This window comes from Urocampus carinirostris, chromosome 9 (genome assembly GCF_059441175.1).
Source record: "Urocampus carinirostris isolate Australia breed hairy pipefish chromosome 9, RoL_Ucar_1.0, whole genome shotgun sequence".
In the NCBI taxonomy this organism is placed as follows: Eukaryota; Metazoa; Chordata; class Actinopteri; order Syngnathiformes; family Syngnathidae; genus Urocampus; species Urocampus carinirostris.
This window is the reverse complement of record NC_142357.1, coordinates 7,470,701-7,496,582: the sequence shown is the minus strand read 5'-3', so window position 1 is coordinate 7,496,582 and position 25,882 is coordinate 7,470,701. Positions and strand designations below refer to the sequence as shown.

Below are 25,882 nucleotides of genomic sequence, written 5' to 3'. Positions count from 1 at the left end.
GCACCTAATACATGTTCCAACATTTTCTTTAAATTGTCACTGCCATGTGGTAAAAAAATGACTAAAGTGAGAGTAAAAGTGAAAAGGTAAAATGACAAAACCAGAATATCCACTTATCACCAACGATATTTTTATATCTCACGATCCTCTGGCGTCACATAACACTTCCAAAGTATCGTCAGCCAAGTGCTCCAACCACCTGCAGTGAATATGAATTACCAGACCACATGCTGCTCTCATCACCTTTCTTGCCATTGAAACAGACTCATCTCACAGACCTACTATAGATATATTCTTCATTTTGGAGACACAAGCAAGCTTGGAAATCACCAGTGTTGGGAGTAAGGCCTTACAAAGAAAAGCTTTTCAATTTCACGCAATCACTTTTTAACTGAAGTTACAAGAAACTGTAATCAATGACATTTTTCAGTAACATGCCCAAAACTGGAAACCACACACTTTTTGACCAAATAGCACCAAACACCCCACATTGTTGTTTTACTTGGAGCCAGCTCTTATTTATATCACATTTTGTCACTTTTACAGATACGGGAGAGCCAGGTGGGATGCTAGGAAATGTACGTTTGAAGCAAGAATGGGCCAGGTTTGCCCAAAGATAGTCGATGCATTGCGGGGTATTGACTCTCCTTCGGGGGAGGGATGATGAGAAAACACACTTGACATTATATTATTGACAAGCTTCAAACTCACCGAAGGGTAAAAATACTTTATTCTTAATTTTCTACACCGCTTTTGCCATTTTTGGGTAACAGGTGGGCTTGACTCTATCTTAGTAGACATCATACGAGAGTACAGCCATGTCAATCAATAATTTACATTCTTGTCAACATGCTGAGAGCATGTTTCTCAAGTGAGTGCATTGTTCTTGTTTTTGGGACGTGTGAAAAAACTGCCAGTTATGAATCTCCAATTTCAAAGTTCTGTGTTAACACTTAATTATACTTTGAATGGAAAATGATTGTCTCACTCAAACTGAATACGAACACTTTCAAACTGGAGTAATAAAGGTTTAAAGAGTGCTCTGATATTTAAAGATGATCCGGCACTTGTACAATTGGACAGGGATTTTGGAGGATTCCACATCAAAAAAAGAAGGAACTGTTTTGATCAGTTTATTTGGTTTTTATTATTGGACACCTCCAAGGGAGAGTACATCAGATGCCAGTTTGTTATTTGACTGTTATTGCGTATTGTTGTCGTTTGTTCTGACACTGTTTACATCATTGTCACATTTTGCCAACAATGTTGCTGTTATTTGGTTCCCACACCCTTGAAGGCAGATCTGCTTTTGTAACCTAAGAGATTTAATAAGAGCAGGGGTTTTAGAACAGGTTAACGATTCTTATCTAAGGTTTGGGCTCTCACCTTTCTCTTTCCAAGTTTAAAATATGTTTTATTCCATTTTGAGTATCTACTAAACTTTAAACATATTAAGTTCATTCATTTCATCCGATGTGTATATATTTGGTTATTTTTGTGACAAGATGGTTCTTACAACAAGCCTTAAAAAGGATACAAACATGTGACAAACACACAAAAAACATATTGCTTGGGGAAAAAAAACACTTTTAGTAAATTATATGTAATTACCAATATGCAGAGACTTATAAAATAGGGTGAATGTTGCTAAACTAGGATAACTTCTGTTTTAAAAATATAGGTAATTAGTTCTTGTCACAATGCAGACAAATAGAAGCAATATTTTAATTGACAATGTCTTGCATGTTTTAAGAAGCATTTTGGGTAACAGTGAGCTGTCAAAGCTACTTTGACCAACTGAGTTCATCTAGCAACATTTTTATAGCTCAGAGTAAATTCAGCTCATTTGGTCTTTCATTAACACTCGTGGGGATTAACACATTTCCTATCCCATCTCTCACCAAAACTCAACTTTGCTAATTGTCATGAACCAGAACGGACACTCGGATCCAATTGCGTCAGTTTTAGAGTTTTTATTGACAAGGATCGTTGGAACAGGCTTGGGACGTCAGCTCTTGCTGGTCGAAAGCCTCTTCGGGCGGAACGGCAGCTTAGTGATGAAAAGCGTAAGGTGCAACGTAGCGGGTAAGTCGGTGGCCGGGGCAGGAGAGTTGATCGTAAAACTTGTAACAGAAATAGGTCAGGCATGAATCAGGCAAGGGAATTCGTGGGTACCTTGTATGTTGGAGTCACACTCAGAGATACGAGGAGTACACTCGAACGTCCATCTCTGGACGCTGACAGCTTAAGTGGGGAACGCCATCCAATCAGGAAGCGCATTCCAGCGCGCCAGATGATTACCCCAGGTGGCTCCACTTAGGTAATCACGACAGAACCCCCCCCTCAAGGGACGGCTCCAGAAGGCCCCCAGGGAAAAAAAAGTGATCCAAGACACGTCACAGGGAAACACAGGTAATCCAAGGGAACAAAAAGTCATAGGCAAGTCACAAGCAATCCCCCCCAAAAAAATTACGTCACTGATAATCCAAAATAGTGCGTCCCATGATCTCTCCTCCGGACCGTATCCCTCCCAGTCGACCAAGTACTGGAACCCCTGACCCCTGCGTCGGGAGCGGAGCAGGCGGCGCACCGTGTAGATAGGTTACCCGTCCAGAAGGCGTGGAGCCGGGGGAGGAGGTAGTATGGGTGCCAACGGGCTCTGGCTGATGGGCTTGATTCGGGAGACATGAAACGTGGGGTGCACTCTCATAGACCTTGGTAGGCGAAGACGGACTGCTGAGGAGTTGATAATCCTTTAAATAGGAAACGGGCCTAGATATCGAGGAGCCAGTTTCCTTGACTCAACCCTCAGTGGTAGATCAGCGGATGAAAGCCAAACACTCTGGCCCACATGGTAATTCGGAGCAGGACTCCTCCGTCGATTAGCCCCGACTGAATGAGCCTTGCCTGCCCGAAGGAGTGTGGCCCGGGCACGAGCCCAGGTTCGCCGACAGGGGCGTGCGTTCGCCGTAGCTGACAGACAGGAGACTTCCACTTCCTGGCTAGGGAACATAGGAGGTTGGTAGCCATATACGCACTGGAAAGGGGACATACCCGTGGAGGAGCTAACCAGAGAATTGTGAGCATACTCCACCCATGCCAATTGCCGAGCCCAAGACAACGGTTCACGAGAGACCATACAGCGAAGTGCTGTTTCCAGATCCTGGTTTACTCGCTCTGACTGACCGTTGGATTGAGGGTGGAACCCCGATGAGAGGCTAACTGAGGCACCCAGCAGACGACAGAACTCCTTCCAAAAAACGGACGAGAATTGGGGACCCCAGTCAGAGACAACGTCCTGAGGGATGCCATGGAGGCGGAACACGTGTTGCTGAACTACCAACGCGGTTTCCTTGGCGGAGGGGAGCTTGGGTAGTGCCACGAAATGGACCATCTTACTGAACCGGTCCACGATAGTAAGTACGGTCGTCATCCCCTCAGATACTGGCAACCCCGTCACAAAGTCCAAGGCGATGTGGGACCATGGCCGGCGGGGAACCGGTAGAGGATGTAACAGACCGGCCGGACGTTGGTGAGAGGCTTTGTTCTGGGCACACACTTGACAGGCTGAGACATATTCCCGTACATCATTGGCCATGGAAGGCCACCAGAAGCGTCAGGACAAGAAACTGTGGGTCCGAGCCGACCCCGGATGGCAAGACAGGCGAGAATCGTGCCCCCATTGGAGGACCTCGGACCGTAAGGGTTCGGGGACAAATAGTCGACCCTCGGGACAGGAGCTGGGACCCGGTTGATCAGGTAGTGCCTCTCTGACTCGGGATTCAATATCCCAGGAAACCGCCGCCACCATACGGGAAGCCGGAAGAACCGTCGCAGGACCCTGAGGTGTTTCATTGGGATTCTGGAATTGCCGGGAGAGGGCGTCGGGCTTCACATTACGAGATCCGGGTCTGTAGGACAGAGTAAAGTTAAAACGGGTGAAGAACAGGGACCAACGTGACTGGCGGGGGTTTAGCCGCTTGGCCGATCTAATATATTCCAAATTTTTGTGGTCTGTCCAAACTATGAACGGCACTGTTACCCCCTCCAACCAATGCCGCCATTCTTCCAGGGCTAGCTTGACGGCCAACAACTCACGATCCCCCACGTCGTAGTTGCGTTCGGCCGGGGACAACCGCCGGGAAAAGAAGGCGCACGGGTGCATCTTCTGGTCCTTGTTAGACCGCTGGGACAAGACGGCACCCACTCCCACATCTGAGGCGTCCACCTCCACTACAAGTTGGCGTGCGGGGTCAGGTACCTGGAGTATGGGGGCCGTAGAGAAATGGTTCTTTAAACAGTTAAAAGCTGGCCTCGGGGGACCACCGGAATGGCTCTTTAGGGCTGGTGAGGAACGTGAGGGGAGCTGCCACCGAACTGTAGTTCCTGATGAACCTCCGGTAAAAGTTGGCAAATCCAAGGAATTGTTGGAGTTTCTTGCGAGACTCCGGGACAGGCCAAGAGGTGACAGCTGATACCTTGGCAGGATCCATCTGAAGGCTCCCCTCCGCCACGATGTAGCCCAGGAATGAAACCGTCTTGGCATGAAACTCGCACTTCTCCGCTTTAACAAATAGAGAGTTCTCCAGGAGACGACGGAGAACAAGCTGGACATGCTTTTGGTGCTCTTCGAGGGACTTCGAAAAAATCAAAATATCGTCCAGGTACACAAATACAAAGCGATTAAGCACATCTCGTAAAATGTCATTAATCAAAGATTGGAAAACGGCTGGGGCGTTGGTTAACCCGAACGGCATTACCAGGTACTCGTAGTGGCCGGTGGGTGTGTTGAATGCCATCTTCCACTCATCTCCCTCCCGGATACGGACTAAATGGTAGGCGTTACGCAGGTCAAGCTTAGTGAAGATCGTGGCCCCCTGTAGAAGTTCAAATGCAGAGGCAAGCAGTGGCAAGGGATAGCGATTTTTAACAGTGATGTCATTAAGCCCTCGATAATCTATACAGGGTCGGAGTGACCCGTCCTTCTTTCCCACAAAGAAGAACCCCGCCCCTGCTGGGGAAGAGGAGGGACGAATAATACCAGCCGCCAAGGCATCGGAAATGTACTCCTCCATGGCCTCCCTCTCGGGAATAGACAGGGAGTAGAGGCGGCCCCGAGGAGGAACGGACCCTGGCAGAAGGTCAATCGCGCAGTCATAATGTCTATGAGGGGCAGGGAAGAGGCCTTAGCTTTACTGAAGACTTCCCGTAGGTAGTGATAACAGGCTGGGACCTTGGACAGATTGGGTGGAGCCCTCGTGGAAGCAGGGTGATCCGGGTAAGGAGCGGCTCGCAGACAGGTTTGGTGACAGTCCATGCCCCATTCTAGTATCGACCCAGTGCGCCAGTTGAAATGGGGGTTGTGTTGGACCAACCATGGATGACCCAGAACGAGGGGTTGGCTCGGGGAGTGAAGTAAATGGAATCGGATCTTCTCTCGGTGATTTCCAGACAACTGTAATTCTATGGGTTCAGTTATTTGAGACACGGTGCCTAACAGGTGACCATCTAAAGCCCGAGCTGATACTGGATTAGGAAGGGGTTTAACAGGTATCCCCATTTTGCGTGCGAGGGACAGATCAAGGATATTTGCTTCAGCGCCAGAATCGATCAGGGCATGTAAGGGCTGAGATGAACCGGAAATAATGAGATTGGCCCGGAGGACGGGTCTATCAGTCTTGGGGAACGAAACTAAAGCCGACTAATGTCAAGCCAAGTCATGTTTATTTGTACAGCCCTTAGTCACAAAGAGTCTCAAGGGGCTTTACAGGTTAAAGACTATTGCAAACTATTATTAAAGACCATTAACCTACATGACGGCAGATGATACACATATTATCAACATAAAGTATAGGTTATTCGTATGCTATAGAGTAGAAGTGTGTTTTGCTCAGATTTAAACATCTGCACTGAGGTTGCAGATCGAATCTCAGAGGGAAGAGCATTCCATAGCACCGGGGCCCGGATGGAGAACGCTCTCGAACCTGCTGATCTCTTCTTGGTTCTTGGGATCACTAGTAGACCAGCGTTTTAAGAGAGAAGGCTCCGGACCAGAACATAGGGGGAAATTAAATCTGAAAGATATGAGGGAGAAAGTCCATGTATGATTTTGTAAAATACCAACAGAATCTTAAAATCACATCTTAAGCTAACAGGGAGTGAATAAACGTTAGCTAAAATAGGGGTAATGTGATCAAACTTTCTTGTCTTAGTTAAAAGCCTCGCTGCACTATTTTGTACCAGCTGAAGGCTCTTGATTTTGGACTTCAGGAGACCGGAGAGTAGTGCACTACAGTAATCAAGATGGGAAGTAACAAACGCGTGAATTATAATTTCCGCATCTGACTGGGACAGCATAGGACGGATTTTAGCAAAGTTGCGAAGATGGAAGAAAGCTGTTCTAGTAATATTCTTCACGTGTGTTTGAAAGGATAGAGTATGTAAGGATGTAAGTATGACACCTAAATTTTCAACTGAGTCACTCTGGGTTATCTTACATTTGTCAATGTTCAGAGCAGTTTTTGAGAACAAGTCACGGCATTTAGGTGGACCAATAACTAACATTTCGGTCTTTTCAGAATGAAGGCGCAAGAATTTGAGTGACATCCACTCTTTTATCTCAGTGAGACAGGCCTCCAAATTTCCACAGTTTAGTGCGGCAGATTCCTCCATCGGAAGATATGGTTGAGTGTCATCTGCGTAGCAATGGAAACTGATTCTATACTTGCGAATAATATCACCTCATGAAAGCATGTAAATGAGCCAAGTACTGAACCCTGCAGAACACCACAGGTAACACTAAAGGGCTCAGATGTAATTTCACAATATTTAACACAGTGCGTTAAATATGATTAAATATTCAATGTTAAATATTATTAAATATTATTAATGTTATTGCGAAATAAGGTTTGTGCGTAGCCTTGCAAATTCCGTATTGTGGGTTTTTAAAATGCACACACTTAAGCTCCACAGCAACCTCTAGTGGTGACTTTAGGCCAAGGGCAAGCAAACTTTTCGAGTCACATGCCACATTCGGTTAAAATTGTTTGCATCGGGGCTGGATGGGGAGAATGGCTGATTCCTGTATTTCTTTTTAAAATACTGATACAAAATCTTGACGGAAGATAACGTAAGCCTATCCTATTGTTATAGTTTGTAGGATTTCTGTTTATAAAAGGACCACATACTCAAATCTGTTTTGAAACACATGACAATTATTAATACATGTATTTATTAAAAAAAATAGAAACATGATTTAAACATATTTGAGGCAAAGTAATACACGATCTCCTTTTTTGAGGACTACATTTGATCATTTGCATTAAAAAACGTGCAATATGATACATTTAAAAGTGTTTTCTTTGCATGGAATTTGATAAATAAAATTAATACATTATTAAAGAAAAAACATTTACAGAAAAATGTAGACATTTATTTAATTTTGGCCATGAGTGCAATGAAAAATATACTTTTTCAAGAAAAGCGCCACAATAACAGATATTTAACACTAATACTTTGTATGTTAGTTAAATACAGTTTTTTAAATATTTTTCCTTGGCCAATTTTCTTAAAACAACTGACACGCAGTGGCCCTGGGGCCATAGTTGCCCAGCTGCACTTAAGGCAAATTCCGTAAATATAGTATATAAAACAAATAAAAACAAATGTTATGTATTTCTTATTTGTATTTATATTTAAAAGCCAGTCACTTTACATTATTAACTTTTCAACCTCCAGACTACAAATTGAAACATAACTTTGAAGATAAATGAGTGATAAATAATACATAATATCCCCTTACAGTGTCTAAAATACCATCTTTAGGGTGTGGTAAGTGTATCTACTTCACCCTGATGAGTTTGTGGATTCACTTATTGTATCAACAATCTAAAATTTGCACTTTTTTACAGATTTACTGTGAGGTTTAATTTTTCCTGGTACACCACATTTCAAAGCAAAAATGTGTATAAACGTTACAATTCATTACACTTGAATATTGCACTTTTACATTGCCTCAAATCAATCAAACTTTGCCTTTTGAGGACAAAAGTGAGTAAATATTTTACAGAGCATTAAAAACAAATGATAGAGCGCCCGTCTTGGGATCAAGAGATGCAGGTTCGAATCCCGGCTCCTCCGTGTTACATGTCTAAGTGTCTTTGGGTCAGACACTGAACCCCTAATGCCCCCAGTAAGCAGGTTGGCGCCTTGCATGGCTGCACGACCGCTATTGGTGTATGAGTGTGTGTGAATGGGTAAATGTGAAGCACATTGTAAAGCGCTTTGGGAAGTCTTCATTGACTTGAAAAGCGCTATATAAAAAAAATCGAGATCAAGAAAAAATACCGAGACTTCAATATGAATGTGTGTGAGTAGTCAAGTCAAGTCATTTTAATTTGTATAGCCCTTAATCACAAGGAGTCTCAAAGAGCTGCACAGATCACTGACTATTACAGACTACAGGCTATGCACCATCCCCTGATCTAAAACCTACATGAGGGCAAGGAAAAAATCAAAACCTCAGCATGAGGAAAATGATGAAACCTTGAGAAGGGACTGCACATGAGTTAATCCCCCTTTCACGATGACCAGGCTGCAATGGATGTTGCATTAGCACAACTAGTGGTAGCAAAGCTCATTTATATGGGGGCATAATCAATGCATTAAGTAATGTATTCATTTGTCACTTAACCTAAAGAATCACAAGTTAAGTTGTTTTTATTCTTATTTTATAGTCAAAGCATCTTCATTTAATTTCACGAAATGAAAATATATTGTTGCATTCAAGGGTGAAAACTGGTCGTATTCTATTTTTTTTATGTACTTTTGGTTCCGTTTACAGCTATCCCTTTGGATAGTAGTTTATCGTATTCATTTTTAGTACAAATAAAACTGGAACTTAAGTTGACCAAGGATCAGCTGTATGAATATGATCATGCTACAACAACAGGAAGAGTCTGAAAATAGAAAAAGATGTGAGAGCTGTCATGTTACATTACAGTATCCGAACATGACTGATTCACTGGTCAGACGATGATATATTCATGCACAGAACAGAAAGGAGAGCAGGACTTGCTTTTTGGTTTTGCTGGCATTATTTGCTTTTTGAGTTTACTCTTGTGTGAATTCAAATGTATTTGGAATTGGATTGTTGATCGTTATGGCTTTTCTAAAAATGTGTTGTTGTTTTTGTTTTGTTTTAACTAGCACTGTCGTCTAGAACATTGTTTTTAAACCATCTATTTTTTGATACAGACACTTAGCATAAACTAGCATTGTCATCTAGAACAGTGTTTTTCAACCAGTGTGCCAGGGCACACTAGTGTGCCATAAGACCTTGCCTAATGTGCCGCTGGAATTTGCCCAATTTTATCTTTCCCAAACAATCAGGCCAGTATTCAGTATTTTTGCTATCTTCAGACGAGGAACTGTAATAGTCATCCATTTCAGTAGGTGGCAGTAGATTTTCATACACTTTTTTATACTAATTATCTGCTCATGAGGTAGCACAGTACATTTAATAACTTAATTTGTTTAACAAAGTTGTTTAAGATTGCAGTGTAAGAAATAAAAACACGAATAACGCACATCATTCTTTTTAAGTATTCTTTTTTTTTTCTTTTTGTGTACTAATTATCTGCTCATGAGGTAGTACAGTGAAATATTTGACGTAACTTCATTTGCAAACATTTTTGATGGACGGTGTGCCTCGGAAATGTTTTATAAATAAAAGTGTACCTTGATTCAAAAGGGTTGAAAAACACCGGTCTGGAATACCAAACTTTTTTTTTTTTTTTACCTGAAAACTCTAATTTTGATTAAACTATCAAAGTGTCATGGCCAGCATGGTGGCCGTGGCGACCGGCTGGCCACGCCCCCTGGGCACCAGCTGAAGCATATCAGCTAATTGCGTGTGTGCTACTTAAGGCTGGGTTGTGGGTTTTGCGGGTCTGGCTCATTACACATTTTTCGTTCTGTTATGCCCTGTCCTGTTTAGTTTGAGTCGGAGGAAACCTGTACTTGCCCATTCTGAGTGTAAGAATGTTTTTGTTCTGTTTTGTCCCGGAGTTTTGGACGACTTTTATTTTGGTAAATAAAAGTTTTGATCCTCAACGCAATTGAGTTCTCCCTTCCTGCCTCCTGCCTCCGTTCTGGTCCGGTCCCCTCATGACACAAAGTGGGTATATTCTTGTGAGCACAAGTGCAAAGAATGCCATTAAAACTGTCAGGGAATGATTGTGTAACAAATAAAGGTCAAATACATTGATTGTCCAAATATTGTGATGTGCTTGGATTTAATTTTTTCAAGATGAAGCCAATAGACAACCAAAGGGTCTGTATTTTAACCATATGCCGATAAACAATGCCTTTTTCCATCAGATCATTAGTGCCCACGCTTGCCAATGCATGTTTCTTTCAACAACCAATATATGATATTAACAAATATGATTTATTTATACTTTTGTAGACAATAAAAATGAGACAAGACAGCAATGGATTTTGAAATTGCAGAGAAAGTCTAAACCTCAGATCAGAAATTCCGACCTGTTCTAAAAGCCTTCCCCTGAGCCCTTTCTTTTCATAAAAAATCCTAATTCCTAAAGCGTGAGGACAAATGAAAGAACAGCAACATGACTTGCTGATAGTGACTATAATAGAAACAGTGCATAATAGTCAAAAACAACAAACAACAATGTGCAATAATAGTCAAAATAATGAACTAGGATGCTATGTGATCTCCTTTGCATATGTCCATGATTAAAAAAACAGAATAAACTTATCAACATGCCATCACAATTAATGCCTTGATTTTAGTCCATTACGATGAGTGCAAATTATATACCGGTCCAGTTAAAATTGAACTTGGACGTTTACAGCCCTCAATGACTATGGATGTATTCAATTTGTCCCACTTAAAAAGAGAGCCTATCCTTCAACTCCTTTCCGCCTCACTTAGCTCTGTCGGTATCCCTGGGTCCACCCACTTAGGCAAGCCTAGAGTGCCACCGATACATGTTTCTGTCACAGGCTGTGCATCAGTATTTTTTACATGCACAAGGAAAATGGGTAAAGAACGTATAATTCTGACAGTAGGAATCATTCCGGGTGGTTCTTAAAACTTTTACTGCTTTAATGGGCCTCCAGAAATAGATGCAGTGCTAATGTCCTCTGACTAGAAATAGGAGGCAGAATGTGTCTGTGTCTAGGCTTCTGCCGTGAAGTTGTGTGCAAGTCCGCCAGTGTCTGTGTGGCTGCTCATGTGTGTGATTCAAATGGGCTTAAGTGAAGGATTCTCACATGCAAATGAAGCCACTTAAATCTGGGACCTTTTTCCCCTCTATCTCAAAGGACACCCTATTCTCTATTTAGAGCAGCACTTTGACATCATCTGGATAGGGTCGAAGCCCACTGGGGCTTTAGTCTTGAGTACTGCACGATGGACTTTGATCGTTTTCTTATATAAAATAACACATTCATTAAAATACCCATAACAAATGTTCAACAATCTCTTTTTGGATACAGACACTTAGCATAAACCATTGCACAGCTTGAGCTCCACCCATTGATGAAGTACTCGATATCACGGGATTCCTGGCATTCGGAGCTTCCAGATAGCATTTGCTGTTTTAGAACATTTAACCATCTCCCAGCATGGTTTCTCTTCTCCAGACAGCGTCTGATTATCGATCCCCGGACTGGTTGTATCCTTCCCTCCTCAGACAATCCATACAAAATGTATTAGCAGGAGAGAGAGCTACAATGTCCTTTGCAGTTATCATATTATGGCCATTGAGAACCCTATTTGTAAAGAGGCAACCTATTCTGGGGGCTAGTGTGAATGGCTGTTCTAGGAAAAGGCTACTGAATTAAAAGAAAGATCACAGTAAGAAAGAAAGAAAGAAAGAAAGAAAGAAAGAAAGAAAGAAAGAAAGAAAGAAAGAAAGAAAGAAAGAAAGAAAGAAAGAAAGAAAGAAAGAAAGAAAGAAAGAAATCTAAAGACACAGTAATTTCCTGGTAGCCAAGCAGAAGAAAACACAACAAAACAATGAAATAATAGCGAACTATTTTTACTTAATATGTTCCACGAGTATTAAAGTGTACATTGTATCTGTAATATGACTATACTGTCCGTATTTATAAATAATCAACCCATTCCAAGGCACGTGTGAATAGATGTTCTTGGAAAAGGCTACTGACATTAAAGAGTGTTTCGGAGGAAAACAAAAAAATTTCGAAACATATGTATTTCCTGGTAGCCATTCAGAAGAAAAAAAAAAAAGAAATATTACCACATCACAATTACTTAAAAATGCATCCTTATTATTAAAATGTATATTGTAGCTGTCATATTGTAGCCGACGATAATGTCATGTGCAGTTAATATACATATTATGGCTGTGAAGAACCCTATTTGTAGATTCAATTAAAAAGATCAGCACTTACACTTTTTTAAAGCTGTGTTTTGTGTTTTTGTTCCCAATGTTTTAATACCTCATTGTAGTTATTTTCAACATGCACAAAACATTGTAAGATTAGTACACTTTTTTACTTTTAATATATCAGTTAGTTTGAATTACATTTTGTGAATTTCACATTGTTTCCATTAAATAAGAAAAAAATCCTGACATTACCTTAAATTAACAAAATGAAAAAAAACTATGTTCACAGTAAATGTTCAATATGTATTTATATTTTATTTAATTTTATTTATTTGCAAAAAAAAAAACCTTTAACATGAATTCTGACATTTAACAAAACCAGTTTTTATTTCTAAATTAAATTATACCTTAAAAATGATCCAAAAATATTTACACTAAAAAGTAAAAATTCCTTACATGACATATTTCATACATTTTTACTGTGTATTTATGTCTTAGTTATTCTTGTGGAATCGAGGCTAGAAGAACTGATTACTGAGTGGGACAATCAAAGACTCTGATACTCAAATGATAATCAGCGTTCTCAGGCCTTTCAGTATGAGAAGAAATGACTGAAATATACAATATGAAGCTTTAGCTGGTAGCCAATCCCAGACTGACGTGATTGCTCCCTTTATTCTCTAAGGAGTGTATAAATCAGTCCTGATCTCACTACAAGGACTTTCGAGACTTTCATATTGTTTTGTGAGATACATGGGGGCTTATCAAAAATTATTTGATTTGATGACAGAATGTCTTGCATTGAAACAATTTTTCAAAATCAGACGGATTAGCCAGCACTGATACCGGTTCCTAATCCAAATTAGGTAGCCAAAACCAATATCATGTTGGTGTCTGAGTAAATGAGATTATAATATAATCCTTGTCGCCATACCACGTCATGTATCTAGGTATGCAGTATGGTAAGTTTATTTGATTCTACTGTTTCAAACAAAGTTAGATACCGGTGGGATTAACATGTCACTAAAGGAACACGTTTCTGGAACAAATTTACTTTTCTCTGTATCGAGTATTGTAAAGAGGTTATCAATTGAAAATAAAGTGTAACCCAACTGTTATTGGACTACTTTTTGTTTTCTTCAGTGGTGTTCCATTTAACATTATAACAAAAACAGAAATGTAAGGGGTGTACTCACTTTTGTGACATGCTGTACATTCCTCGATCCAGGGACACTATCCCTGAATGGTATGTATCTTTATCTACAAAATACCACTGAATACTGTTAACTGTACTTTGTTTTAGTAATTCGCCAAACACGTTTTGATACTGATATCAATTATAACTTTTGATACCTGAAATGCATACACAAAGAAAATCCTTTCTAAGGGGCCGGTCACACAGACATTTGCAGCTGAATCACTGCCAGAAATTTCTGCCTTTGAGGCGGACGCAATTGGACGCATTGAGTTCGCCATTAAGACGAGATACAGCGGTGCTTAACACGAGGTCGGAAATACGCGCGCGGGTGGCAGCGCGAAAACTTTTGCGCTGCTCAATTCTTCAGAGCGCGGGTACACAGTCTTTCACGAGCGTATTGAGGCTGAACCACGGCCAGAAATTTCTGGCCGTGAAGCAGATGCCGTTGGGCGCTGTTGGACGTTTTGAGACCGCCATATAGACGAGATAGAGCAGTGCTTTACTCGCGGTCAGAAATTTTCACGTGGTTGGCCGCGTTCAAAACTTTTGAGCTGCTCAAAAGTTTGAGCACGTGTTAAACCGCGTGCCGCACACGTGGTCAACACGAGGTAATGACGCAGAAATGACGCGGAACGACGTGCTCTGGCCACGGCGTAGGAGTCGGATTTGGGCTTAACACCGGCTCGGGAGCTTTTATACCCGTGGTCCACACGAGAAAATGACGCAGAAATGACGCGATGGGGAAGCGGAACAGTCGCCGGCGTGTTTTGCGGGCATACCACCGATGAACAGCGGGTTGGCCAATTTTGCGCATTTTCCATCCCGGGCAACCACGGGCAATAAAAAACCGCAAAATTTTAGCCGTGATTCAGCCGCAAATGTCTGTGTGACCGGCCCCTAAGACAGACACCTGGTATCAGTACTTAGTCGTTGCTCATTCGAATGGTACAGTATTGTGTGAAATTGTCAACATTTTGTTTTTACATTGTATCAAGGTCTCTGGCGGAAAATAAGCGTGCACAAACAGCAACTCGACTCTTTACAAGTCCTCAGTGAGAGTTTTCTTGTATAGTTGACCGTCGGTTGTCGCGTCTTCTGACAGACGGATTCATTAAATCATGCAGCTGTGGTAACCTACCATGACAGGATGCCATTGCCTCCGCGGAATTCCTCAATCAGAGTCTCTCATGCGCTTAACGAGGAAGTAAACACGCTAAATTGTCTGTTGGAGGAGAAACGAAGAGACCGTCTCAATTCAGCATGCCGTGAGTGATGTCCACTGGAGTTTGTTAAACACAAGTTGGAACATCGTGTTCTTTTTTTGCCTACCATCAATAAAAAGTATGCCTGCCGTTGGTTGATGTTACACCCTCTTTCCTCAAAGTGAGGGATCTGGTTGATGTGCAGAGAAATATTTTTAAAGATACACGGCAAACTGTGAGCATTAATGACCATTTTTCAGTGTGAATATATAGGGGTAGTAATACATAGGGAGGTTACTAAAGTAGGCTGAATGAAAAAGCATAATGCTAAAAATCTATGTTAAGCTGAACCTTTAAAGTCGACGTTCTTTTACTGATCCGGCTTGTCTGAGAACAGATAATCTGGATCCAACCCAGAGCCAAACTGAGTTTGAAATCCCTGGTCAAGGGTTTTAAATGCATTAAAAGTCAAGTCAAGTCGAGTCATGTTTATTTGTAAACCCATAATCACAAGAAGTCTCAAAGGGCTGCACAGACCACATATTATGGTAAAATACAGACTATTTTTACACCATCCTCTGAAATAAAACCTACATGAGGGCAAGGAAAAACTCAAAAACCTCAATACGAGGAAAGCCCCCTTCCAGGATGAATATGCTGCAACAGATGTTGCAATAATAAGCAATACACAGATATTGTCAACATGAAATATAGGTAATTCATAAGGTAAAGAACATACGTGTGTTTTAAGCCTAGATTTAGACAGTTCTACTGAGGTTGCAGATCGATACTAGAGGGCAAAGCATTTCAAAGCACCAGGGCACCAATGGAGAAAGCTCTCAAACCTGTGGATCACTTCTTGGCTCTTGGGATCACGAATGACCAGTATTTTCAGAGTGAAGGCTGCAGACTTGAACTTAGGGGGAAATAAATCTGAAAGGTCCATTCATGATGTTGTATGATACCAACAAAACCTTAAAATCACACCTTAAGCTGACGGGGAGCCCAAAAAATAAATAAAATGCTGGAAAGCAAGTTACGAGGTTTTGTTGTTATGATTCTGCCTTCATGAGGAGGGTTTGCCTTTATGGCGCAGAGTGGTATCATAGGGGTGTTTCATTCGGGTTAAGACTACCTGTTTCTTGTATGGCTACTTCAAGATGAAAACCTGCAGGTAGTGCAGGTATGTGAGTGCAGGGTTGTGTTTTAATTAGAGAGACATGAATGTGTCCTTGGGCTGGCACAGAGGGTCAGGAGTACCAAGTAGCCCAGGGACAAGAGTGGCAAGTCTGCTAAACGTCCATTAGCCAGACGTGAAGATGCACTTAATAGCACTCTTACTCCTTCGCACCCATGCACGCAGATTTCACAATCTTGGTATTGGCTGTCTTCCTTTTGGCCACTGATGCCTTGATAAGCATCTCCATGTGTTTCAAGGCTATCTCTCAGCGCTGAAAGCAAAATTACAGCTGGCACTGTTCAGGGGAGACAGAGAAAGGCAAAAGGATAGGTGGAGTGGAGCAAGTCATTTGAGAATAAGGTTAGGGGGATTGAAAGGAGAAAAGGTTGAGAAGAGAGAGGGTGGGAGGATGTGACATTTATGTGCCTGGCCTGGAGAAAATGCCACTTCAGCCTGGCATCTCTCTTTCATTCTGTCCTGCTTTATCCAGCCTCGCCTTGACCTGTAACTTCCATCTCACAGCTATTTCTATTCACCTTGCTGTATGCGCACCACCTTTCCGTCGGTAACTTTTGTTCTCATTTCCCTGCATCAGCCTTCCATTTTCCTGTGTCTGCCATATGACCTTTGGCTTTCATCCAGCATGGCTTGCCTTCATTTCAATATCACAGACCTTTACCTATACAACATCACACCCAACTTTCGTCAGCGTTGATTCTCTGGTCTGGATTTCTCTTTTTACCTCATTGATGTATTTGCAAAAGCCGCTCCCCTCCTCCACAACTAATCGACTCCTTTTCCCGCCCCACACACCTCCAGTGTGACCAGACCAGGCTCTGGCCGATGATGGAACTCATAAAGCCTCCCAGATGAGGTGATAGCTAATGGCTATTGAATAATGCATAGAAGGCAGGATTTAGAGAGCCCAGTCTATTAGCCTGACCAAATACTCGGGGCTTTTATTAAAGACCAACACTTACGATTACAAACTACATTAAGGCTGAGGTCCAGTCCTCTATCTCATATTCCGTTTCTGACTTCATTCCCTTTGGTAGTCTACAAACTCTCTATATACTTATTCACACACACACACACACGTACGAGCTCACAGATATATATATATATATATATATATATATATATATATATATATATATATATATATATATATATATATATATATATATATATATATATATATATATAAGAAATCTGGAAGAAATCATTGATATTTATGAAATGGCAAGATGTTTTTCGGCAAAAAAAGAAGATCGTACAATTACCTGTGGCACACTAGACAATGTCTCACGGCACAATAGCATGCCCCAGCCAACTGGTTGAAAAACATTGGTGTAAAGATTGGCCCAATCCCATTTCTCTCACTCGGCCCTGAGAACCCTCCAGTGAGGTCCCTCGATAGAGGAGTGCCCTCCGCGAGTTGAGTGCAAAGTGGAGACGGTTTGGACAAGACTTGCAAGGTTCCACCCCTGTCCAGGAGATGGCGGTAATATTAATTGGCTGTAGACCTCAGTGACGTATTGGTCTACGTCACATGTAAACAACTTGAGTCTCAACCTGTGGTGTGTCAGTTGGAGAGTTCGTGCAACGTTAAAAATGCCCGCTACAGCTGTGTTATTACCGATTGCCTGAAAGCTCATCATCTTTTCCGTGTCTCCAATCAACGGGGGAGAAATGTGCTATACTGAAGACAGCTTCGGCGCTATGTAGTGCTGATTCATCTTTACAAGGTACGTACACTCATTAAAAAAAATGACCCGTTCGGTCAAATACAGTAAAAAGTTAACATACAATGCACGTTCACATAATACCTTATGTTTGTGTAGACATAAATGGCAATCTACTTATTAGTATCTTAATGCCATTTCATGACATATAGTAGGGGTCTTTAGTGTGTGACATGATGAAAAGTAAACACACACAAGAACAGTCCACCTGACCCTTAAGCTGACATAATATCGTCACCAAACTTCCCTGTACGACCCAAAAACCTTAGTTCATAAGGAATTTAATTCAAAAGAGTTGTCATTGGATATAAAAAAGGTAATTTCAACATTTTTTCATGATGCTTACATCATCTATGCCCACATTTATGTCTAAATTGTTTGTTATCTATTGTGTTCCAGAGTGGCTGTCCCATAAGCGTGGACAGGTTGGACAGGAATGTTCCCATCCTGTGCTTATGGTTCGATGTGAAGTCAAAACTCATTCAGGACTTAAGGTTGAGCAAAAAGGTCATGTGGGCCCTGCAGGAGCTGCTAAAGAGGGAACAGGGCCATGGCTGGAGGTCCTGATCTACGTGTACTGGCTGGCCCACGGTCTGTCCCACCGTGTGGTGTCACGGGTCTTCAGGGTTCCCAGGTCCACCATACACAGAATTGTCCACAGTTAATATGGAATAAATTGCCCAAAAGCCATGTTTTAGGCTTTGGAAGTCAGACCCACATTTGCATTCCGTGCTTTTCTGCATTACTATTCAATAAACATCTTTATTTTGAGTAACACCTTGGTGGTTTATTTCATAATGATGTGAGATACTGTGTGTGAACTATGTGACTGTTGGACAGAAAACAACTACAAATCACTCCAGTTGAAATAATAGTTTACTTTCAGAAAAACAAAATCACATTGGGCCGAAATACATAATAGTAAATAAATAATATGTCACAAATTGTAACAAAAATATACCAATACTTCCATAAAGCTGGAAAACACAAACTGGAAGTTCATTGAGTTCTTAATAAAATAAAATATTTTCCTTTTATAAAACAAAGGGAAACATTGCAGGGATGTCACTGTTCTGGAAATTTGTCCACGAGCTTCCCAAAAAGGACGGGAACCGCTCAGTTTTGGCCACAGTTTCCTCGAGCCTTTTCCTCACTCCGGCAGACTCCGCTTTCAAAAAGTCAAGGAGTGTATCGTGCTTCCTTTTTTTTCTGGGTGATTTGGGGTTTGGCGCCGGATTAGAAGATGCCAACGACGTGCCCGTTGGTGTGGATGGCGTGGTAGCTGTGATGGTGGCCAGCTCTTCCACGGGACGTTCTACATTGGCCTTTAGGTTGGGTGGAAAAAACAAGAATTACTTAATGCTTGTGTATTGCACAAAAACAACTGTGTATAGGATGCTCAACAAGTTGATGTGAGAAATTATAGGATGTGTTCTGGATAATTATTTGATAGTGAATAGATACACAAAATTGACATGTTATTCTTATGGCTGTAAGAGCCTTCTATTGGCCAGCATCACATATGCTTTAGAATTGTCTCCACATTTGGACAACATTTTGAGAAGGTAATTAGTTTACTTAATATGTGTTTACAGAGAAGGCAGTGGACTGTGTGATAGTAATTTGTTTCAACTGTATTTCCACGTGAAATTCGGAGACATTACTCATAATGCATAATGAAAACAAATGCATTCTGATCTCACATGAAATAATCATATTGTAAATAAAACACGACAGCCGAAATTGTGACTATGCTCCTTTAGCGACTGGGCATGTAGATGTAAAAAGCACGACTCGTTTAAGATACAAACAGGGATGGGCTGAACCGTGGTTTTCTGCACAGTTATCCTACTTTACAGTTTGTAGCGTGAAGATTTTTTTGGGGCAGCTCCCTCGGTAGACTTGTGCACTTCGTAAAGTAGCGATTTTGCAATGTTCATGTTTTAACGCGAAAATACGATTTTCTATTGCATTTATGTCTAACTAAGATATCTCAATACATTTCGTTGCAAATAGATGCGCGGTTGTGGAAAACTACTTACATTTGTGCGGTTCCTTTCCGGGCATGTTTGTTGATATTGAGAATTCGCAAAGCCTTCTGGGTAGTCACTTCGCTGCCAAGTGAGGTCGAGAGCCCCCTCGGTCTTGAAGTGGTTACGACATGGTTTGAGGGCACTTCTGCCTCGGTCTTGAGAGTATCGGGACACACCCCATTTTCACGTGAACGCGCAAACCGAGTGACTAGGGCACATAGCGAGTGAAAGTGCGAAGAATGGGACTCAGCCATTGTTTAACCTGGCTTGCACAAGTGCATAATTGACTGCCACTCCATATTGACCTACCCCTACATTCCAAGTTTGCTAAATAAGGTCTCACCTTTCATTTGCATGATAGACTGCGGAGTGTGCAAATTTGGATGTTTGCAGAGTTAGGTCACTGTACATAAAAAAAAAGCTTTATGGATTTTTTTAAATTGTTTTCACTGTATAGGGACATCAATCGCTGACTTGACAGGATTTGATAGTTTACAAGTTATTTATATAGTCATTGGTTATATTTGTATTCTTCAAATCACAACACATTTGTCAGAACATATTTCTTGAATGGTTTGACAAAGGGATTAGAAACAATGCTTCACCCGTGTCCTTATTATTAATATTTGTATCTTTGCGTGTACATAAGATGCTCTCTGGTGCACCACCAACAGCATGGCTATGTTGTGGTCAGTCTGACTGAGTCTCACTAATGCTTATTGGGTTTGACCGCTTGGTTTCCCTCCAGGCAGGCCACTTGCCCATTGGCCAGCACTATATATAGAAATGTCAGTTGGTGACCTTTAAAGTTATGGTTTTGTTTGAACTCTCATACTTTGAAGCGTAATGCATAAATTGTATTTCTTTAACAGATCCATGCAACACTTTTATTTTTTGAGCTTTCCTACAGAAAGTCACTACTGTGAATATGTATTTTTTAAATGTGTTAAAGGGACACTCTGTATTATTTAGCGCCTCCTAGTGGTAAAAAAACTACTCAACAATTGAAGATAGTTTTAAAAATAGGCAGAAATGCACAAACTGATATACGAAAATGCATTTATCTTGATTAATACATTTCCCTTTTTTGTATCAATTAGCCTCACCAAAAGTAGGCTAACAAAACTGTATGCTTTCTTTCTTCACGTTCACAATACTTCAAAAAGAAAAGAGAAATAAAATGGTGCGTTGTTTTGGCCACTCTGAGTTTCTGTACTTTGCAGTCCTCCTTGTGATTATTAGCTCTTGTTTTTGGTTGTATAAAATCACATAGTAAAATATGAGATGTTACTGTCAAATATAACACAATGTCCCTATAACTTTCATATTAAAAATATTTATTAATTTGACACTACGTGTTGATAAATATACACTTTAGTGAAAAAAGCTATTTAGTAAAATTAATATAAGGCCTACCATTATTATATATTTCTAATAATGGTAGGAAATACCATTTCAAAAAACAACACAGAACAAGAGCAATAAACTGTCTTTTGAAGAATAGAAGAAGAAGAATAGGCCACATTTCCCTGAAAAAGGCCAAACTTACGTTTTTGATAGTTTTATCTAAATCTTTGCAACAAATGAATACATTTTCCATGTTTTTTCCTCAATCATATACGACCATACGAATCCACGATTGGTGTTAATTATATATATTATATATTAATCTATAGGAGGAAACAAGGGCTATGTATGAATGCATGAAGCTGTATGTAATTGCTATAATATTAATAATAATAATAGATTAAGCATTATCTATATCTTCAGAAAGCTACTGAAAAAGATATTCAAATGTGATTGTGCGCGTAAAAAAGTAGTCCTGTTTTGAGACAGCCAAGGACTTATCTCACAATATTACTCTAGAGACACACTAGGAGCAGAGGGCAACTGCGGTCTGATGCAGGGCATCTGTTCCCACATTTGTTAAGCGTGGCCTAGTGTGTGTGATTTAAAGACAGCGAGCAGAGTGGAGGAAGCGGCCCTACGCCGTGCAATCGTGTGTGTGGCCTTGTCTTGTGATTGGTGTGATGGGCGCAGTTCGTGGAGTGGAACGGCAATGTGTTGTTGCCATTGAGGGCACGAGCTAACTTGTCGTTGGACTGTGTTAAAACTGACCCGGGGTGCATTCACCTCATTGACCGCAAGATGGCTACCAGGTAAGTCTGCAGGTGGTGCTCAAGTCAAGATACATCTTTTTTTACTCTGTTTTCTTCGATCTATATCATGGGCTGGGAACCATTTCTACTCAAAATACATGGCAGCAATACATTCAATATCATTTTTTAATAAAAGGCACACCGTAGATAATTAGACAAAATTGAATAATAACATTAAATTGCCAAACCTGATCTCGAGACAAAGGCTAATTGTTTGGTGTATTTTATTTTACTGTGTGACGTTTAAAAACGTTAATTACATAAATTAACACTAATAGCAGAGCCTCCTACAACAACAAATATCCCAGTTAAAATATGTCTCCCTACAAAGTTAAGGCAATTGCAGTTCTTTTTGACCATCATTTTTTTGTGATTTACAGTTTTAAAACAAAGTGTGAGCAGTTCTTTTGTAATCATGTCACAAAATATTCCAACAGAGAAGGATACAGATTCATTTACCTATCTTACGTGATCACAATTCTAAATTTGGGAATTAAGATGTCATATTGTTCGTCCTCTATTCTGTTTTCTAAATGACATGTTTTAATCATACAAATATTTGTCTAAAATGTCCTCGAGCTCAATTGATCAATTGTCATTTTTTTTTATAACTTCCACAATGTTTATGCTTAAAAAAATATCCTGAAAATAATAGGGAGAAGACCTTTTTTGATGCCTTTTATTGGCTTAGAGCAGGGGTCGGGAACCTTTTTGACTCAAAGAGCCATAAAAGCAAAAAATATTAATTTTATTTTGGGAAAGAGCCACACCATATATTATGAGACAAATTTACTAAATTGCTAAACCGGCGCCCCAGACAAAAGCTTAGTCTTCAGCACATTTATTTTTGATGATTTGATAAAAATTATGAAAAGAGAATAATGCCAGAGCCCCTGTCCCAAATTCAACAAACAGACCACTTTAAACTTGTCTCTTTCTTGCAATTACTCAAGATCGGTTAAACTCCTTTTGACCCTTTTTTTCATACATATTGGTTTCAAAACCAGATGCAAGCATTTATTTTGTAAAAACGTCACAACATTCTGAGAATAGGGAGCCTTATGTGCTTACCTTTGGCGAGAGATGGGAGGGAATGCTTGTACTTTTTGCATAGCTCCACCCATCCCTCCCACTCACCCAATCAAATGACTAAGTTCTCTTCCGGTGTTTTGGCGTATTTACAGTTCTGTGGATTCATCATAAAGTATCTGAACACTGAACACAGATTATATAGTGAACTTTTAAATAAAGGATTCTTTAGCGTTGTACAGCCAAAACAAGTTTTTTTTCCCCCTTTTTTTGTGTGACACCTTGACTGTAAATTGTAGTGAAAAACGTGCCCTATATATACTGCAAAGTGTTTCCTTTGAATTTAGCTTTGGTTTGGCTTTATGTGTACCTGAATATGATAGACAACTCTGGTTTTGAACAAGATGGAGAAATTTTGCATGCAATCAAATTGGTCTCTGAGCCACAGATACTCATAGAAAGAGCCATATCTGGCTCGCGAGCCATAGGTTCCCGACCCCTGGCTTAGAGACATAGACAAAAATCTTAGTGACATTTCTTCTTAAAAGCTGAAAAGAACTTACAGTGCTCCTCCCGCTAGTGGTAGAAACACATTCATCTCATCTCATTAGCTGCACCGCTTATCCTTATTAGGGTCGCGGGGGTGCTGGAGCCCATCCCAGCAATCATTGGGCAGTGGGCAGGGGACACCCTGAACTGGTTTCCAGCCAATCGCAGGGCACAGAAGGACAGACAACTCGCTCGCTCATTCACACCTAGGGACAATTTGGACCGGCCAATCCACCTGAAATGCATGTCTTTGGAATGTGGGAGGAAACCGGAGTGCCCGGAGGAACCCCACGCAAGCACGGGGGGAACATACAAACTCCGCACAGTAAGTCCGGTAGCTGGATTTGAACCCACACAGGAGATTCCCAACACCTTAGAACTGTGCCGCACACGCGCTAACCACTGCCCCGCCGTGCTGCCCTAGAAACACATTGTTGCATTAAAAAAATATATATATATCTCCCAGCCAGATGTACTCATGAAAAGAGCCTAATTTTGCTCGTGGGCCATATGTTCCCGACTCCTGCTCAATATGCTTAAGTACGATAGTGATGAGTTGAGCACTTATTTTAAGTTTATTAAGTCAGAACTTTTAATTGATTAATTAATTTATTTATTTATTTAAAGCTACTAGTCCTAGCTTCGGTCATATGGTCCTCACCCATCCTCCTATCTCGTATTCTCACCCATCCTCCTATCTCGTATTCTGTATTTCATCCATTTGATAGTCTCCTAATTCCCAAATTCCCCTGTCACGGTTGCCAATTGGCCCCGCCCGTTTGGTGCTAGCTGTGCCTCGTTGACTGATTGGCTTCCCTCCTACTTAAGCTCAGTGCTCTCACTCACTCTTTGTAAGTCCGTCAATGAACATCTGCACCCGCAAGACGTGGGTTTTGACTCTGTCTGGTTTCCTGCTTGTGTTTCCTGTTCTCGTCTATTCTGCCCTGTTTAATATCGATCTCCAGTTTTGTTCCCGGCTATTGTGTTCTGTTTGATATCGATCTCCAGTGGCTTGTAGCGTTCCTGTCTAGTTTGTCCTGTTTAATTTCTATCCCCAGTGTCTGGTATCGTTTCCGTCTATCTCGTCCTGCTTGCTATCGGACTCCAGTCTCCAGTGTGTGATACCAATCCTGTCTGTCCCGTCCCGTCCTGTCCGGCATCGGCTCCATCTGTCCATTATCTGCTCGTGCAATTGGTATCGATCTCATCTGCTTCTGGCTTCCTGTCATTCCACGCCAGACTGCTGCCTTACGTCTTCCGCCCAACAAACGCCGAATCACTGGCGTTTGGGTTAACGTGCATTACTGCCCCATTTCCTGTAAAATAAAACTTCTGGGTCCTCCTCCTGTTCCGGTTCTTGACATCCCCGGCACAATTTTGACTTATTAATCAATTAACCACTAACTCAAGCTTGAATTAAACCCAGGACCCCTGAACTGTGCCACCTAAGTCAGATTTTCTTTTCTATAACTGAAATTTATTTATGCATATTTTTCCACCAATTCATTTTGGGAGAGAAAAACATTTGAATAAGCTTCGGGTCTTGCCCGTTTGTGGCTAATCGTTAATAATCTGCGTCATATAGGAAAGGTACAAGACTGCTAATATTTGAAAGTCTTTAGTAGGTATTGATGAAAAAAAATAGGTTTGTCAACAAATCAGCACAGGTTGAGCAAGCCTGGTAAACACAAGTACTGTAGTTAACTGCTAACATTAATGAGAAGCAGGAACTACTTACATTAGGCAGTATTGACACCGGTAGCTACTAAAAATCTTATTTATAGACGTGTCATAGTTGTTAGCTGCATTAACACCTTTAACTGGGTTAAAAGGTGGTTGGTTAAAAAGTGTGCTGACGTGTTTTTCTTTCATACCAGTTTTTATTAATATTTTGCCTTTCTCGTGTTCCATCCAATTCAAGACATTCGTCTCTATCAACTGTTCTTTGGAATGGGAAAAATAGAGAAAATAAAAGCTACTAATAACCTCGATCAAAAAAGAACAAAACATATTTTGAGGGTCTGTGGTGGTGCCTTTGGTTTTGGCATGAATGCAATGTTCACAATTTTTGCAAATGTTTTTTTCACTACAGTCAAAGTCTCACCGATATCAGGATCTTTATTCATAAACTAAGAGATTCAAGTGATATTAACATTGGTAGAGTGATAATTACAGACGCCAACCTCTATCAACTCGTTAATTCTGTGTGGGGATAGAATCATTATATTTTTTCGACAATGTGGCTTACTCATACTTAGGTCCTTATGCCCAAATTGGCTCCACATTAGTTTTTAGCTGTTAGTTTAGATAAACAAAAATATTTTGGTAAAAGAAGTTCTGAGCCTCTGCATATCTCAAACCGTCCATGGCAAGATTGCATTGACTGATGTCATTGCTACGTGTAGGT

General features: G+C 40.9%; 1 protein-coding gene and 2 long non-coding RNA genes across 3 annotated transcripts in view; 2 read left to right on the top strand and 1 right to left on the bottom strand.

The window, feature by feature from the left end:
* tenm1 (teneurin transmembrane protein 1) overlaps positions 1-25,882 on the top strand; it is a 381,706-nt gene that overhangs the window by 91,740 nt on the left and 264,084 nt on the right. The window lies entirely within an intron of this gene.
* On the top strand, positions 17,326-18,480 carry LOC148359221 (uncharacterized). The gene is made up of 2 exons (XR_015851388.1): positions 17,326-17,708; positions 18,105-18,480. It is a non-coding gene; the product is annotated as an uncharacterized LOC148359221 (long non-coding RNA).
* LOC148359220 (uncharacterized) lies at positions 18,564-19,985 on the bottom strand. The gene is made up of 2 exons (XR_015851387.1): positions 19,748-19,985; positions 18,564-19,030 (listed from the first exon to the last, which is right to left on the bottom strand). It is a non-coding gene; the product is annotated as an uncharacterized LOC148359220 (long non-coding RNA).